Genomic DNA, 14,362 nt, shown 5'->3' with positions numbered 1-14,362 from the left:
CTGTCCTCTTTAAGGAACTTAAATTTTGTTGAGAGAATGGAGTGACCGAAACTAGTCCATGTGGGAGGCAAGTACATATGAAACTCTCTGGTACCAGTATATATAATAGGAGCTAAGAAAAGGAATTGGGTCAGGCATGGGTCATAAAAGTTTAAGGTAGACCTTAAATGATGGCTAGGATTAAGAGAACTGGGAATAGGAAGGGAGGGTATTCATGCAAAGCAGCAGAACCAAAGACTCACTCACTGCCACAAGTTAATGCCAACCCATAGTGACCCTACAGGATAGGGACGAACTGCCCCATGAGTTTCCAAGACTATAATTCTTTAGGAGACTGTAAGTCTTGATGGAAGTAGAATGCCCTTTTCCCACCAAGCAGTTGCGGTTTAAAACTGTGGACCTTGTGGTTAGCAGCCCAACACATAACCACTATATCACCAATCCTCCAGAGCACCAGAGGCAAAGACATGGAAGTAAAACAAATGTGGTAAATGGGGAGGAGGGGTGCCTAGGAAGAGACTAGTTTGACTGGAGGAGTCCGGCTATGGAAGGAGTTGTAGAAAATAAAGTTGAAGATAAAAAGTGAGACCACATTAGGAAAGGTTCCACCCATGATCTAGTGACCCTCAGGAAAGGAAGGAAAATTATCTATGAAGAATGTTAGATAGAGCTTCCTGTGTTACAAGGGAGGTTGGGCTCGGTGACATCTAATATCCCTTCCAAGTCTCAAAGACTCTGAGGGGAACCCTGGTGGCATCATGGGGTTGCTAACTAGAAGAATGGCAGACCAAAAGCACCAACCACTCCAGGGGAGAAATAGAAGATTCTCTAATCCCTTCAAGAGTTATAGTTTGGAAAACCCACAGGGGCAGCTCTGCCCTGTCCTATAGGGTTGGTATGAGTCTGAATTGCTTCTCTGACAGTGAGTTTGGTTTCTTGGTGAGATGATGGAGGGCAGTGGCAAAGAAAGAGAGAATAAGGATAAACTCCAGAGATGTTTCAAAGAAAGACATGGTGCAGATTTGATGTGCCAAGGGGCTAAGAAATAAACAAATATCCGAAAGAATCTAGTTTGGATATATGGGAGAATTTTAAGACCCCTCTCAGAAAGACTAGGCCCAAAATGCAAATTGGTTTGGTGAAGAAGTCCTTTTTAAAAACAAAACAAAACAAAAACTCACTGCCACTGAGTTGATTTCAACTCATGATGACCCTACAGGACAGGGAAGAACTTGCCCTGTGGGTTTCTAAGACTGTAACTCTTTACAAGAGTAGAAAGCCTCATCTTTCTCCCAAAGAGCAGCTAGTGGTTTTGAAATAGTGACCTTTAAGTTCAAAGTCCAATGTGTAGCCACTACGCCACCTGGACTTTTGAAGATGTCCTGTAGGTAGTACAAAATAGAAAGGTTAAGCTTTGTGAGTCAGCTTAATTGGTGAACTGCTTGCGAGAGCAGAGGGCCAAAGCCAGAACCTTAGCAGATATCTACAGATATGAGTAGTAGAGGAACCAGCAAGGCTAAAAGAGATGTGAGTTATCCCCCAGGTATGAAGCAATCGGACTAGGATCAATCATAATATGTGATAACAGCAAATGCAATAGGAATTAAGAAAGGGAAGGGGCCATGAAAGATGACATTTAGCTACAAATGATAGTTTTAAGGAAGGTTAAAAGGTAAGAGACTGTCTATGTCAAGTTTTGAAGAGATTAACTTGAAGGCAGATGAAAACATATTTGGCAAGAAGGTAAATGATAAACTGAGAAAATGAGCACCGCTTTAGGCTCCTCTATGCTTCTGTTTAGTTACCTTCTCACTGCCAAATGGTCGACACCCAGTGTATCCGTTCTTAGCACCCACGAATTCCTAAACTTCCTACAGTCTGAAACCAATAAAACAAAAACCAAACTTACTGCCACCCAATCGATTTTAGTTCCTTGTGACCCTACATAGGGTTTCAGGGCTAGACATCCTTATGGCACCAGATAGCCTCATCTTTCTCCTGTGGAGTCGGTAGTGGTTTTGAACCACTAACCAACAGCACCACCACAAAAACAAACCAAACCAAACTGAAGTTATTTTCAAGGGGTCTGGAAGCCCTGTAGGAGCCTACTATGCTGGATATTTTAACATAAGTATTTAGCCCTTCAAGGATCCCTGGTGGTCGTGGTTCCGTGCCTGGGGCTTTGATCCACATGGTTGGCAGCTTGAAACCAGCAGCAGCTCAGTGGGAGAAACACTGGGCTTTCTACTCCCGGAAACACTTACAGCCTTGGAACCCCACAGGGGGTCGCTATGAGTTCATACTGACTTGATGTCAGTGAGGGTGTTTTGTTTGTTTATATGTACATAAATATAACATGTATATTCCTAATGGGACATATATATGTATAAACACATATATGTATACACAAAATCATAAGCTGGATAGGGATCTTTGTTCTTGGGGTGTAGTGTCTCACCGCTCTCTTTGGGACTTAGTCTCTTAATAAAACTAATCGAAAGAAAGTTATCAGTAATGAGTGTGGAGGGGATAGCAGGGAACAGTAGCTAACCTTTGGTCCCAGCCTCTCATAAGATCCTTGTGACCTCATCATTGGCAACTCGGCAATCTTAGCATTTACCTATATTAATGTCCTCTTTGCCTTAGTTGGACGGGCAATCTGGTGGGCATGGTTCTGCCTTGGTGAATTTGTGTTATTGCAAGTGTTTCCCTATCACCAACTGCCACTGTTTGTGTAAATAGGATCGAGTTTCTTAAGAGCTTAATCTGTACAAGTCAACAATCCATGTATTGTGATTTATAGCTGGCCTATACTTGTTTAATTTCCTTTTCTCAACAGTGTTGTAAATTCTAGACCATTGCCTACATTGATGACACCATCTGGAATTACCTTATACCCCAGGGGGATGGCTGATAATGTTCCCTATCATTACATAATAATAATGCCTCTAGAGTGAATCAGAGACGTAAATAAACCATAGATATATGAATGGAAATTTGGGCTCACACTTCATTCTAACCCCAATCTAAGAACAATGAGTTGTTATGACAGGCCCTATTTGATGCTCACCCTCATAAAAACCACTAGAGAAATGGAGGGCTGTAGCAAAGTGTGATAAAGAAACCAGATGGTACCCGGCTCTCAGAAAAATAAGCATCTGGGAACATAAAGACTGGTCTTCAAACAAGCAACTATTTAAGCGAGGCATTAATTATGTCCACATGGAGGAAACACACCAGCCTGTGTGATCAAAGGATTGTAAACAAACAAACAAACAGACAAAACTCAAACCACATGGCCACATAGTCAGTGCTGACCCACAGCAACCCCTGTGGGTTTCTGAGACTGGTAAATATTTATGAGTGGAGAAAGCCAGGAAACCCAGTTTTTCTCCCTCGGAGCTGCTGGTGGTTTCAAACTGCCAACCATGCGGATCGCAAATCAACACATAACCACTATACTACCACTTTTCCTAAGGATTGTAAATAGTAAAATCCAAATCTTAAGGAGGGAATGGTTTCATAGCATAAATTGAAGACTGTAGATGACATTTGTAGGAAACCCAAACTCCAGTTAATTACATGGATTAAGCCTCCAGTGAATCTCCTCTGACCAGAGTCAAGGAATGTGAACAAGCCTGTTATCAGACAGAGAGCATTGTAAAGTTGATGATGGCAGGCGTAGTTAGGCTAAAATGTAATACCTTATCATTTTCTCTCCATGTTTACCCATTTATTAGTTGTTATAGCTTTAAAAAAACGTGGAGGGGAAATACATATAAATTAAGCCTCCAGTGATTCTCTTTTGATCATAGACCAGAGATGTGAGTGGCCTTGCTATCAAGCAGAGCGTGTTGGAAAGTGGATGACTGCAGATTGCAGTTAGGTTAAAATTTAATACCATATGATTTGATCTCCCTTTTGACCCCTTTTACATTTGTTCTAGTTTTTAATATTTTCTGCTTTATTTATTGATTGAGGTTTCTCTCTGTTTCATTAATTTTTTCCTGTACATGAAATCCAGGATAAGTAAATCTGTAGAGACAGTAACTGGATTAATGGTTGCTTGGGGGTGTGCAAGGGGAGGTTGGAGGGAATGGGGAGCTAATAACAAGGAGTACAAGAAAGAAGAAATGCCTGAACCTGATTGTGGTGATGATTTTTAATATTGTGATTGTAGTGATGATTTTTAACTCTTTTTAAGATGATGGAACTACTGAATTGTAGAATGTGTGGATTATGTGCCAAGAAAACTTTTAAAAAACTGAGTTAAGAAAAGAAGAAAGAAACCTATAGTAATTTGGAGATGGTGTCTCTCGGTGGCAGTGGTGTGTTACTACGTAGGCTTGAAATAAATACTAGGAGCTCCTTCATGTCATTGCTCAAAGGGGGATGGAATGGCAGCTCAGATCCAGACACAGATTTAGGGAATAACATCCCCAGGGTGATTTTATATCTGCACTTTCATTTGATTCTCACAACAGCCCTGTGAAGTGGATTTAGTATCACCTATTTTAGAAATCGGGAAATAGAAGCTCTGCAAAGTTAAATTGTGGCGTCACACGGCTTGAAGACAGCAGAGCAGGGGTGTAAACCCAGGTCTTTCTCACTCCAGAGCCAAGCTCATCTGATGAAAAATATAACTCATTATTTTTTTAAAAAAAGAACGAACCATTATAAAGCACAACATGTTGTCGAGTTTGGTACCGTTTCACTAAGCTTAAGCTTTCTTTCATGCCCCATCCTGACTTGTCGCTTGGAATCAGAAACCCTTCTCCCGCGGATACTCGCAGTCCTCTGAACTGTCGCTTTTCTCCGGTTGCCAAAGCCACGGGCAACCTCAACATCACCTCCCTCTGCCTGGGTTCTCTAAAGATTATCATAGGAAGTCCCTTTCAGTTCTGTGGTCTACGTTTCTTTTTCTTGATAAACCTTGAAATGACATAGGTAAATAGCTACAGGGAGCAGAGCCCATGGGCCTGCGTTCAACTCCCAGCTCACTCCCCTCCCAACTTATTGAACCTGGACAAAAAAAAGATGGTGTGCCAGGCACTGGGCTATGTATTTTATAAATGTAATTTCATTAAAAGAATGTGTGCGCTTGCTGGGTAATGATATGGCAAGATCTCTAAGATGCCTTGTTAGTTTAAAAATGAAAGCAACAGAGAGAACACAGGGCATAAAATGCTATTCTATGTGTATTTTTAAACTGAGGGAAAGATAAAAGCTATATACAAAAAATAAACTACCGAGAGTAGTTTTTTGGTCGTTGTGGGGAATGTGGCCGTGGGTACCAAGCAAGAGCCTGTTTCCTGTAGACCCTTTATATACCTTTCTATTCCCATTATAAAAGTAGCCCTGATGATGCCATGGTTAAGAGCTTGCCTGCTCAGCAAAACGTTGGTTCGAACCCCCCAGGCCCTCCTAAGGATGTGGCAGGAGAAAGATGTGTTAGTCTGCTTCCATAAAGATCTACAGCCTTGAAAACCTTATGGGGCAGTCTATTGTGCTCTATAGCATCACTGTGAGTTGGAATCAGCCTAATGGGTGTGGTTGGACCTCCTTATATGGCATAATTGCTGGCACAAGTGGCTGCTAACCACAAGTTCCCAGTTCAAACCCGTCCAGCAGCTACAGGGGAGGGAGACTCGGTCATCTTCTCCCAGAAACGCCGTTCCAATTCCTAGTGACCCTGTGGGCACCAGAGTGAAACACTGCCCAGTCTTGCGCCGTCATCACAATCATTGCCGTGTTTGCTTCCTTTGCTGCAACTGCTGCGTCACTCCACCTTGCGGACAGGCTGCTTTTTTCTCACTGACCCCCGATGTTTCCAAGTATGATGTCATTCTCCAGGGTCTCCCCAAGAACATGTCCCAAGTCACGAGGCTTGTCATCCTCACTTCTGTATTAGAGCTCAAGTTCTAAAGCATACTGTTTGTTTACAACAGTAAACAATGTATGTATGTTTACATAGCTGTAAAGCTATGGTTTACAGTGACAGCCCTTATTTTATGTATTTTATTTTATTTGAAGCTTGACATAAATTCGCCCTCCATTGAGTTCATTCTAACTGGCAAAAAGCTTTGAACGCAGGGAGAGCGTGCTTGAACGTCGAATATCACTCCCCTAGCCAGCCCATAAGTAGCCCTTGTGGCAATGTGGGATGGAGGTTGAAATCCACTGGCCGCCCTGTAGGAGAAAGATGAAGCTGTCCACTCCCGTAAAGATGGCACAGTCTCAGAAACCTTATGCATGGAACCCATGGTCATGGAGTCAATTGTGACTCAGAGCGACCCTCTGTACGGTTCTGGATGCCGTAGATCTTTACAAGAGCAAATAGCCTCCATGCTCTCCCTTGGACAGGCTGGTGGGTTTCACTGCTGACCTTGGGGTTAGCAGTCCAATCCTTACCTGATGGCGCCACCAGCCTGGAGTAAGTATTGAGTAAGTAAGTGGGCTTGGTTTGATTTTTGGAGCCATCCCAGAAGAGTCCTAGTGGCACAATGGGTTCAGATCAGCAGTTCAAACCCACCAACTGCTCTGCATGAAAAAGGTGGTGCTTTCTGCTCCCATACAGATTTACAGCCTCAGAAGCTATAGAGCAATTCTACTCTGCCCTACAGAGTCACGGAGCAAGCACTGGTGTGCCTTTGGTTTGGTTTGATTTAGTTAGCACAGGAAGGCCATGCTCACTCCTATGTATTTGCTTGGGGGTACCCTTAGTAGAAATTAGAGTACCAGGCTGCATGATAATGAGGTCTGGCCTCATACCTAGACTGGGCTATTTGAGGCCCCCAGAACCAATCCTGCACTTTTTCTAAGCTGCAATAGTGTATGTGTCCCAATCATGATCCCTTTGCCACTTCCATAGTCCTGCCTGGGACAGCGATGGATTGATCATCACCAATCATGATTTCCTTTGCTTTCCATGTTCTCTGATTGAATCCTTTGGCCCCCATTATGGCATAAGAACAATTGGGAGGATGGCACAGGACTGGGGCAGTGTTCCATACTGTTGTGCATAGGGATGCTATGAACCAGAACCAACTCGGCGGCACGGAACAACGACGGCAGCGACGAGGCCTCAGGCTTATGGTCTCCCTCATCCCTGTGATTTGCCTTTGTGTCTTTGTTTTGTTCTGTTCCAGAATTAATAAAGGGTCTCTATAAAATACATTTGAATTTCAGATTATTTTCCCTCCTTGAACATTTCCAAAATCATTCCAAGACAGATTTGTGTGTGCTCTGGCAGTTCGCGGTGCATTCAAAGTTCTTCACCAACAAATGCCTCATTCTTCTCTGGTCTTCCTTTTCCATCCTCCCACTTTCACAAGCACAGGAGGCAACTGCAAGGACCATGGCTTGGGGCTGGTGCACCTTTTCTTTCAAAGTGACCCTTTTCACAAGTCTTTTGCAGCAGATTTGCCCAATGCAATATGTCACTTGATACCTTGACTGGTGCTTCCATTAGCGTTGATCGAGGATATCAGTTAAAGGAAATCCTTGACAACTTCAGCCTTGCCACATTTTCTCATGGTGATGCTGATTGGTCCAGTTGTAAGCATTCTTCTTTTCTGTATGCGGAGTAAAGCAACCAAGACTGGAGGCTGTGGTCTTTCATCTTCGTAATGAAGTACTTCAAGTCTTATTTGCTTTCAATAAGCAAGGTTGTGTCATCTACCCATCGCAGGTTGTTAACAGTCTTCTTCCCAGTCTGCTGCTGTGTCCTTTTCCCTATTGCCCCCTTTCTCAGATTCCTTATTTAGCACATACATTGTATAGATATGATCCAATGACATAGGTCCTTCTGAGTCTGGATGTTCTGTTGAAAACGGCCCAACACAAGTGACCCTGCTGGTATTAGACATATCTGTGTCAAAAGCCTGTAGCACCATGGCGCACACAACGCCCACAGTGAAATAAACCGACACACAGTGGTGGCCTGCCACGATGATAGCCGAGAAAGCTCTACAGGGCAGTTCTGCTCTGTCACATGATGTCACTATGAATTAGAAATCAACTCAACAGCACCTAACACCACCACTACCATATAGCTTGTATCTAATTTGGAACCACGTAGATATCTTACCTATTTAAAAGTTTAAATGTTTGCTTCAGAACAGCAGGCTGACATGCTGTGGAGGCAGATCACATGGTTAAGAGAGACTGTAGGTGCTAGCACCAGACAGAGCTTGGGTTTAAATTCCAGCTCTGCTACTTAAGGATCGTGGGCCCGGTACTTCCTCATCGGCAAAATGAGAATAAACACCTACCCACCTCACACGTTTCTTTGGAGAACAACAGAAAATGATGTATGTGAAACTGAAAATATGTAGCATGATGAATTGCATTATCATCCAATAGATATTCAGTGAAGACTTAACCTATTTCCCCCCAGGTATTTTCACCATACGGTATTTAGTCACATTCTCAGAGTCAGTTTCCCATCAGCACTCTTTGGGTACAGTTGTTTGGACAGTTGTAAATCTTCTTAACGGCACGGTCACCTCTCCTGTATTTCTTCACAGCATGCACACCAATAGCCCGATAGGCATCTGTAACAAAAGTCACTTCCTTCACATACGGTAGCTACCTTTTCCGGTTCTACCAGTTTGATGACCCTACCGACCTAAGAAGGATGTGAGGTCCTTCTGGAATGACTCTCTCCTAAGCGTTCCTGGAGGCCGCCATTTCTCTTTCTAAAGGCGCGTAATCCTGGCGTTTTAACATTATGGAGTACATCAGTGTCCGTGTGTGCTTTCAGTCTGGCTCGACTGTCTTTTCCAGAGACTACTTTCTTCCCTACTTATAATTGCGATAAGGTTTGCCCATTCACTGTGTTTCCTTTATGCAGAATTCTTCTGGGCTGGAAAATGTCAACTGATTTACAATAACTGAGCATTCTTTCATAGTCTCAGCATTTATGCTGGTCACCTTTCTCCTTGCCAGCTTTGCTGGCACCACCCGTTCCAATCTGCTATTTCTCTGTGTTGACAGAATATGGGAGAGAAATAGCACAGGAGTAATTGTTGGCATCTTGAGACAGTGTTTGTGATGTGTGTTGGGGCCTTATAATCGATAGGTCTGTAATGGTCATCCTTAAGGGACTTTCTGCAATTTGGAGCTGACGTCTCCAGATGGCAGCCATGTGTTACTGCCACGGGCCCCAAACTAACTCTGGAAGCTGCTGTGTCCTGGTCTCACTTGAAAAAGAATTTTCTCACTGTCATCTGTCACCCTTCTCAAGCAGAGGCTCTGGCCTTTCTTTGATCCATTAACTCCTAATGTGCCTTTTTTTTTTTTTTAACAAACCCTACATTTTTGTCCCTTAGGATTTGGGGGATTCGTCAGCTCATTTTGAGCTTTAGCTTTTATGCCCTTAAGCTAACCAATCAGTGCTTTCCTTGTGTGTGGGTGGCTTTCCTCTTGTACAGGCAAGGGGGGTTCAAACTGTTTGTGGAAAAATGAAATGAAAAGATAACAGAATTTCCACATGCACTCTTTGAATCTCCTTCGCTGGTGTCCCTTGAAGTCCTAAAGCCATTGAAGAGCTGTTTATTTGTGTAGCCAAGGTCCGTCTTCGAGATGCCTTTATGATCTAGCCATCCTAGAACATTTTGTGTTTCTTGCTGAGCAGATGTCAAACTTTCCATCGTCATAAATCTTCATGAATGTCACATCCCTTTCCTCTCTCACATCTTTATCTTAATCTTCAACTGTAGTTTCAACTTGCATACAATAAGATTCACTCTTTTGTGTGTGTATACGGTTCTGTGCACTTTTGATATCTACCGAGTCAGTAATCCCACCAGAGTATCCAATAGAACAGTTGCAATCACATCAGAAACTTGGTGGGGGCTAAAAGGGAGCTGATGTCAAGGAGTTCAAGAAGGAAAACACTGTTTTGAAACTGATTGTTGCAGAAATTGTACAATATTGCTTTATGTGATTGAATTATGGAATGATATGATATCTGTATTAACTTCCAAAAAATGGTTTTGAAAAAACAAACAAAATTTGCCCATTCGAGGTTACTCCTATCTCGGTCCCTGACTTCCAGCAATCACTGATGTGGGCCTACATTTTGCCTTTTACAGAAGATTGTATAATGGAATACTACAGTTAGTACTCTTCGCAGTTCACAAATTGTATTTAAGCTTTATCCCTGGTGTAGTGTTGTCATGAAGTGACATTGCTAGACATACCCATGCCTTTCTAACTCCCACCAAATGATTGGCATTATTGTTGGCAGGTGCCCTTCAGTGGATTCTGACCTAAAATGACTCTACATTCAGCAGAACAAAAGACTGCCCGCGTCTGTGCCATTCTCACAATTGTTCCTATGTTGGAGCCCCTTGTTGAAACCTCCATGTCAATCCATCTTGCCAAGGATCTTCCTCTTTTTTTGCTGCCCCTCTATTTTACCAAGCATGATGTCCTTCTCCAGGGACTAGTCTCTCCTGACAGCATATCCAAAGTATGTAAGATGAAGTCTCCCCATCTTTGCCTCTTAGGAGCATTTTGGCTGTACTTCTTCCAAGACAGATTTGTTTGTTCTTTTGGCAGTCCTCGGTAGTTACAATATTCTTTGCCAGCACCACAATTCACACCTGTTGATTCTTTTTTCAGTTTTCCGTATTCAATGTGCAATTTTCACATGCATATAAGGCTATTGGAAATACCGTGGCATAGGTCACATACAAATTGGTATTCCACCCATTCCTGGAATCTTGTTTTTGGCTAATCTCTTCAGTTCAGCTTGAACTTCCTCCCTCGGTACCCTTGGTTCTTGATCATATGTTCCTTTTGAAATGTTGGAATGTGGACTAGATCTTTTTGGTATAGTGACTGTATTTTTTCCATCTTCTTTGGATGCTTCCTGTATCATTCGATATTTTCTCCATAGTATTTTTCAGTATTGCAACCTGAGGCTTGATTTTTTTTCTTAAGTTCTTACAACTTAACATATGCTGAGCATGTTCTTCCTTTTTGGTTTTCTAAATGTAGGTCTCCGCAAATTTAATTATAGTATTATACTTTGTCTTCTTGAGCTACCCTTCGAAATTTTCTGTTCAGCCCTTTGAGTTCATTTCTTCCATTTGTCTAAGCTACTCTATGATTAAAAGCAAGTTTCAGAGTCTCTTCTGACATTTACTTTGATCTTTTCTTTCTTCCTGTCTTTTTTATTGCTCTTTGGCTTTCTTCATGTATGATATTCTCGATGTCATCCCACAGCACATCATGTCTTCTTTTATTAATTTCCAGTGTGGCTAGTCTCTTCTTGAAGTGTTCTCAAAATTCAGGTGGGATAGGCTCAAAGTTGGATTTGGACTCTCATGGACTCGTTCTCATTTTCTTCAGCTTCGACTTAACTTTCATCTGAGCAATTGATGGTCTGTTCCACAGCTGGACCCTGGCCTTGTTTTAGCTTCTGATAGTGAGCTTCTTTTTCATCGCTTCCCACAGCTGTAGTCCATTTGAATTCTGTATCTTCCATCAGGAGAAATCCATTTTGTGTTGTAGAAAAAAGGTATTTTCTTGAATAACTCACTGTTCTTGCAAGAGTCTATCATGCGATCTCTAGCTTTGTTTCCATCACCAAAATCATATAGGCCAACTACTGTTCCTTCCTCTTTGTTTCTAACTTTTGCATTCTAGTCGCCAGTAATTTTCAGTGCATCTTGATGGTATCAATTGAAGATGTTGGTAGAGTTCTTCAATTTCTTCATCACTAGCTTCAGTGGTTGGTGCACAAATTTGGATAATAGTTTACTGACTGATTTCCTAGATGCAGATAGTTACAAGGGGGCACCCCCCTAAAATAAAAATGGACAAAAGATTCGCTAGCCAGAGCTTTTGTAGTACACATTTTTCGCACTAGGCAAGCATCGAGCAACTCGCTCTGAGTCACTGCGCCCAATGACATTGCCTGGGAAGGTTCTCTCTGGTCACAGTGAAATTTTTTTGTAAAAACAGCTTCACTCGAACTTCATTTTTTATGATGGCTGATTTAAGAGAACAGCATGCGGCTGTGAAATTTTCTTTCCTGCTCGGGAAAAGCACTTCAGAAACTTTTATAATGTTGAACACAGCTTGCAAGGACGTCACTATGAGAAAATCTCAAGTGTACGAGTGGTTTTCTCATTTCAGAAAAGGTGAAATGTTGATAGATGACAAACCTCGTTTGGACATCCATCAACTTCCCAAACAGATGAAAACGTCCACTTGTGGTGCATTTGGAGTTCATTCCACCAGTTCAGACTGTTCATCAAACTTTCTATTTTGAGGTTCTGAAAAAATTTAAGTACGGTGTGCAACAAAAAGACCTGAATTGTGGCAGATGGGGGTCTGGTTTTGCCACCACGAAAATAAACCTGCTCGCGCAGCCATCTCAGTGCACCACTTTTTGGCAAAACACAGCATGCCTCTTTTGCCCCATGCACCTTACTCACCTGACGTCGCTCCTATGTGACTTCATTTTGTGTCTACGAATGAAGAGGGACATGAAAGGACAGCAATTTGATGATGTAGAAGAGGGGAAGAAAAAAACCAAGGGAGGATCTGTCAGCCATCGAACAGATGAGTTTGAAAAATGTTTCCAAGAATGGAATCACAGATTTGACAAATATATTAAGTGTAATGGAGAGTACTTTGAAGGTGATAAGGTTGTTTTGTAAAAATAAATAAATAAATAAATAGCTTTGATAAAAAATCAGGGTAATTTTTGTGGGGGGTGGTACCACCTCATATTACCCCATCAGACAGCATTGTCCATCAAGATAAATCTCACACTGTCCACTTTGACAAGGAATGGAATGTCATTCCTCTTGAATCTGTCACCCCTGGCATAGTAAACCATATACTTTTCTGATTCAATATTATCAATACCAGTCCACTTGAGTTTACTAATGCCTAGGATAATGATCTTTATGTGTTGCATTACATTTTTAACGATTTCCAACTGTCCTAGACCCATACTTCATACATTCCAAGTTCCAATCATTAATAGATATGTGCATCTGTTTCTTCTCATTTGGAGTCATGCACCATTAACAAATTAAGGTCCTGAAGGCTTTACTCTGGCAGCTTTCCTCCATTTACATCATTATTGTTGACTCTTCTTTGAGAAGGCATCTCTTCTTCAGTGATATTTTGAGTGCTTTCTGACCTGAGGATCTCATCTTCTGGCACTATATCTGACAATATTCTGCTGATAGTCATGAACTTTTCAGTATCTGACAATGTTTCGATTCAATCCATAAGGTTTTCAGTGGCTAAGTCCTCTGAAGTGGGTAGCCTAATCCTTCTTTGGAGTCTTCTTAGTCTGGAAGCTCCACTGAAAACTGTTCACATTGGGTGACCCTGCTGGCACTTGAAAATACCAGTGACATAGCTTCCAGCATCACAGCAACATACATGCCACCACATTACAACAAGCTGATAGAGAAGTGGTAGAATTTCACAAATAGTATGTGTGAAACACAAATGTAGAGGACTGATCAGTTCTGCCATTTGGCTGGGTATATAAGTGAGCCATCTCAGAAGTGGGACAGGAGAGAGAATCCTGTGACCATCAAGTTAGAAGAGCCACCAACAGAGTGTGTGACCACTGTCTGAAGTGGTGGAGGGAACAGAGGGGCCAGAGGCTGCAACATGGAGACCATGAGGCACAGCCGAAGAGCAGCACCGAGACTGTGAGACAGAATAGTGGGCTTCTCAACCCACAGAACAAAACAGAGGCCAGTGTAGCACATGACTGAGAGGCCAAGGATCAGATAGAGACATGCCCGCCAGCATGGTTGAGAAGCATTGTGGACAAAAGAACCATATCGTTAACATTCAGTAACCTGCTAGCTTCCCTAGTAAGTCCCATAGTTGTGAGTGTTGTCTGAGAGTCTGTGTGGTCACTGCAATGAATTATGGACCCCAGCAGAGAAACAGCATGCCATAGAAGGGATGGATGTTGTCAGAATTAGGTAAAGGATAGAGGGTGGAGACATGTCTGACCTCTGCCTGTGGAAATTGGCTTTGGGCTCCTGTGGAGCTGTATTCTCCCTGTCCTTTGTGTAGCCGGAGGAGGTCAGATGTGGCCACCTTGCCATTTAGTCAAGCTTAGACCAGTGCTTCATACCTTTCTATGGATAATCCAGTTTGCTTAACCATTCTACGAGAAAACATTTCTGTTGTTTCCAGCTTTTAGAAATTATGACCGCAGCAGCTTTCAAACATTTGTGTATAGGTTTTTATGAACTTGGGCTTTCATTTCTCTCCCTAGAAGTGGGTTTGCAGAATCATATGGTAAAAGGATGCAAACCTTTATATAGTAAGACTGAATGACTCTATTTTGCCATGTGTGGCACCA

General features: G+C 42.3%; 1 protein-coding gene across 1 annotated transcript in view; it reads left to right on the top strand.

The window, feature by feature from the left end:
• SRPX2 (sushi repeat containing protein X-linked 2) overlaps positions 1 to 14,362 on the top strand; it is a 36,490-nt gene that overhangs the window by 9,154 nt on the left and 12,974 nt on the right. The window lies entirely within an intron of this gene.

Source organism: Echinops telfairi, unplaced genomic scaffold (genome assembly GCF_000313985.2).
Source record: "Echinops telfairi isolate 266 unplaced genomic scaffold, ASM31398v2 ScPeMD7_44;HRSCAF=162, whole genome shotgun sequence".
Classification (NCBI taxonomy): Eukaryota; Metazoa; Chordata; class Mammalia; order Afrosoricida; family Tenrecidae; genus Echinops; species Echinops telfairi.
This window is presented reverse-complemented; position numbering and strand designations above follow the sequence as displayed.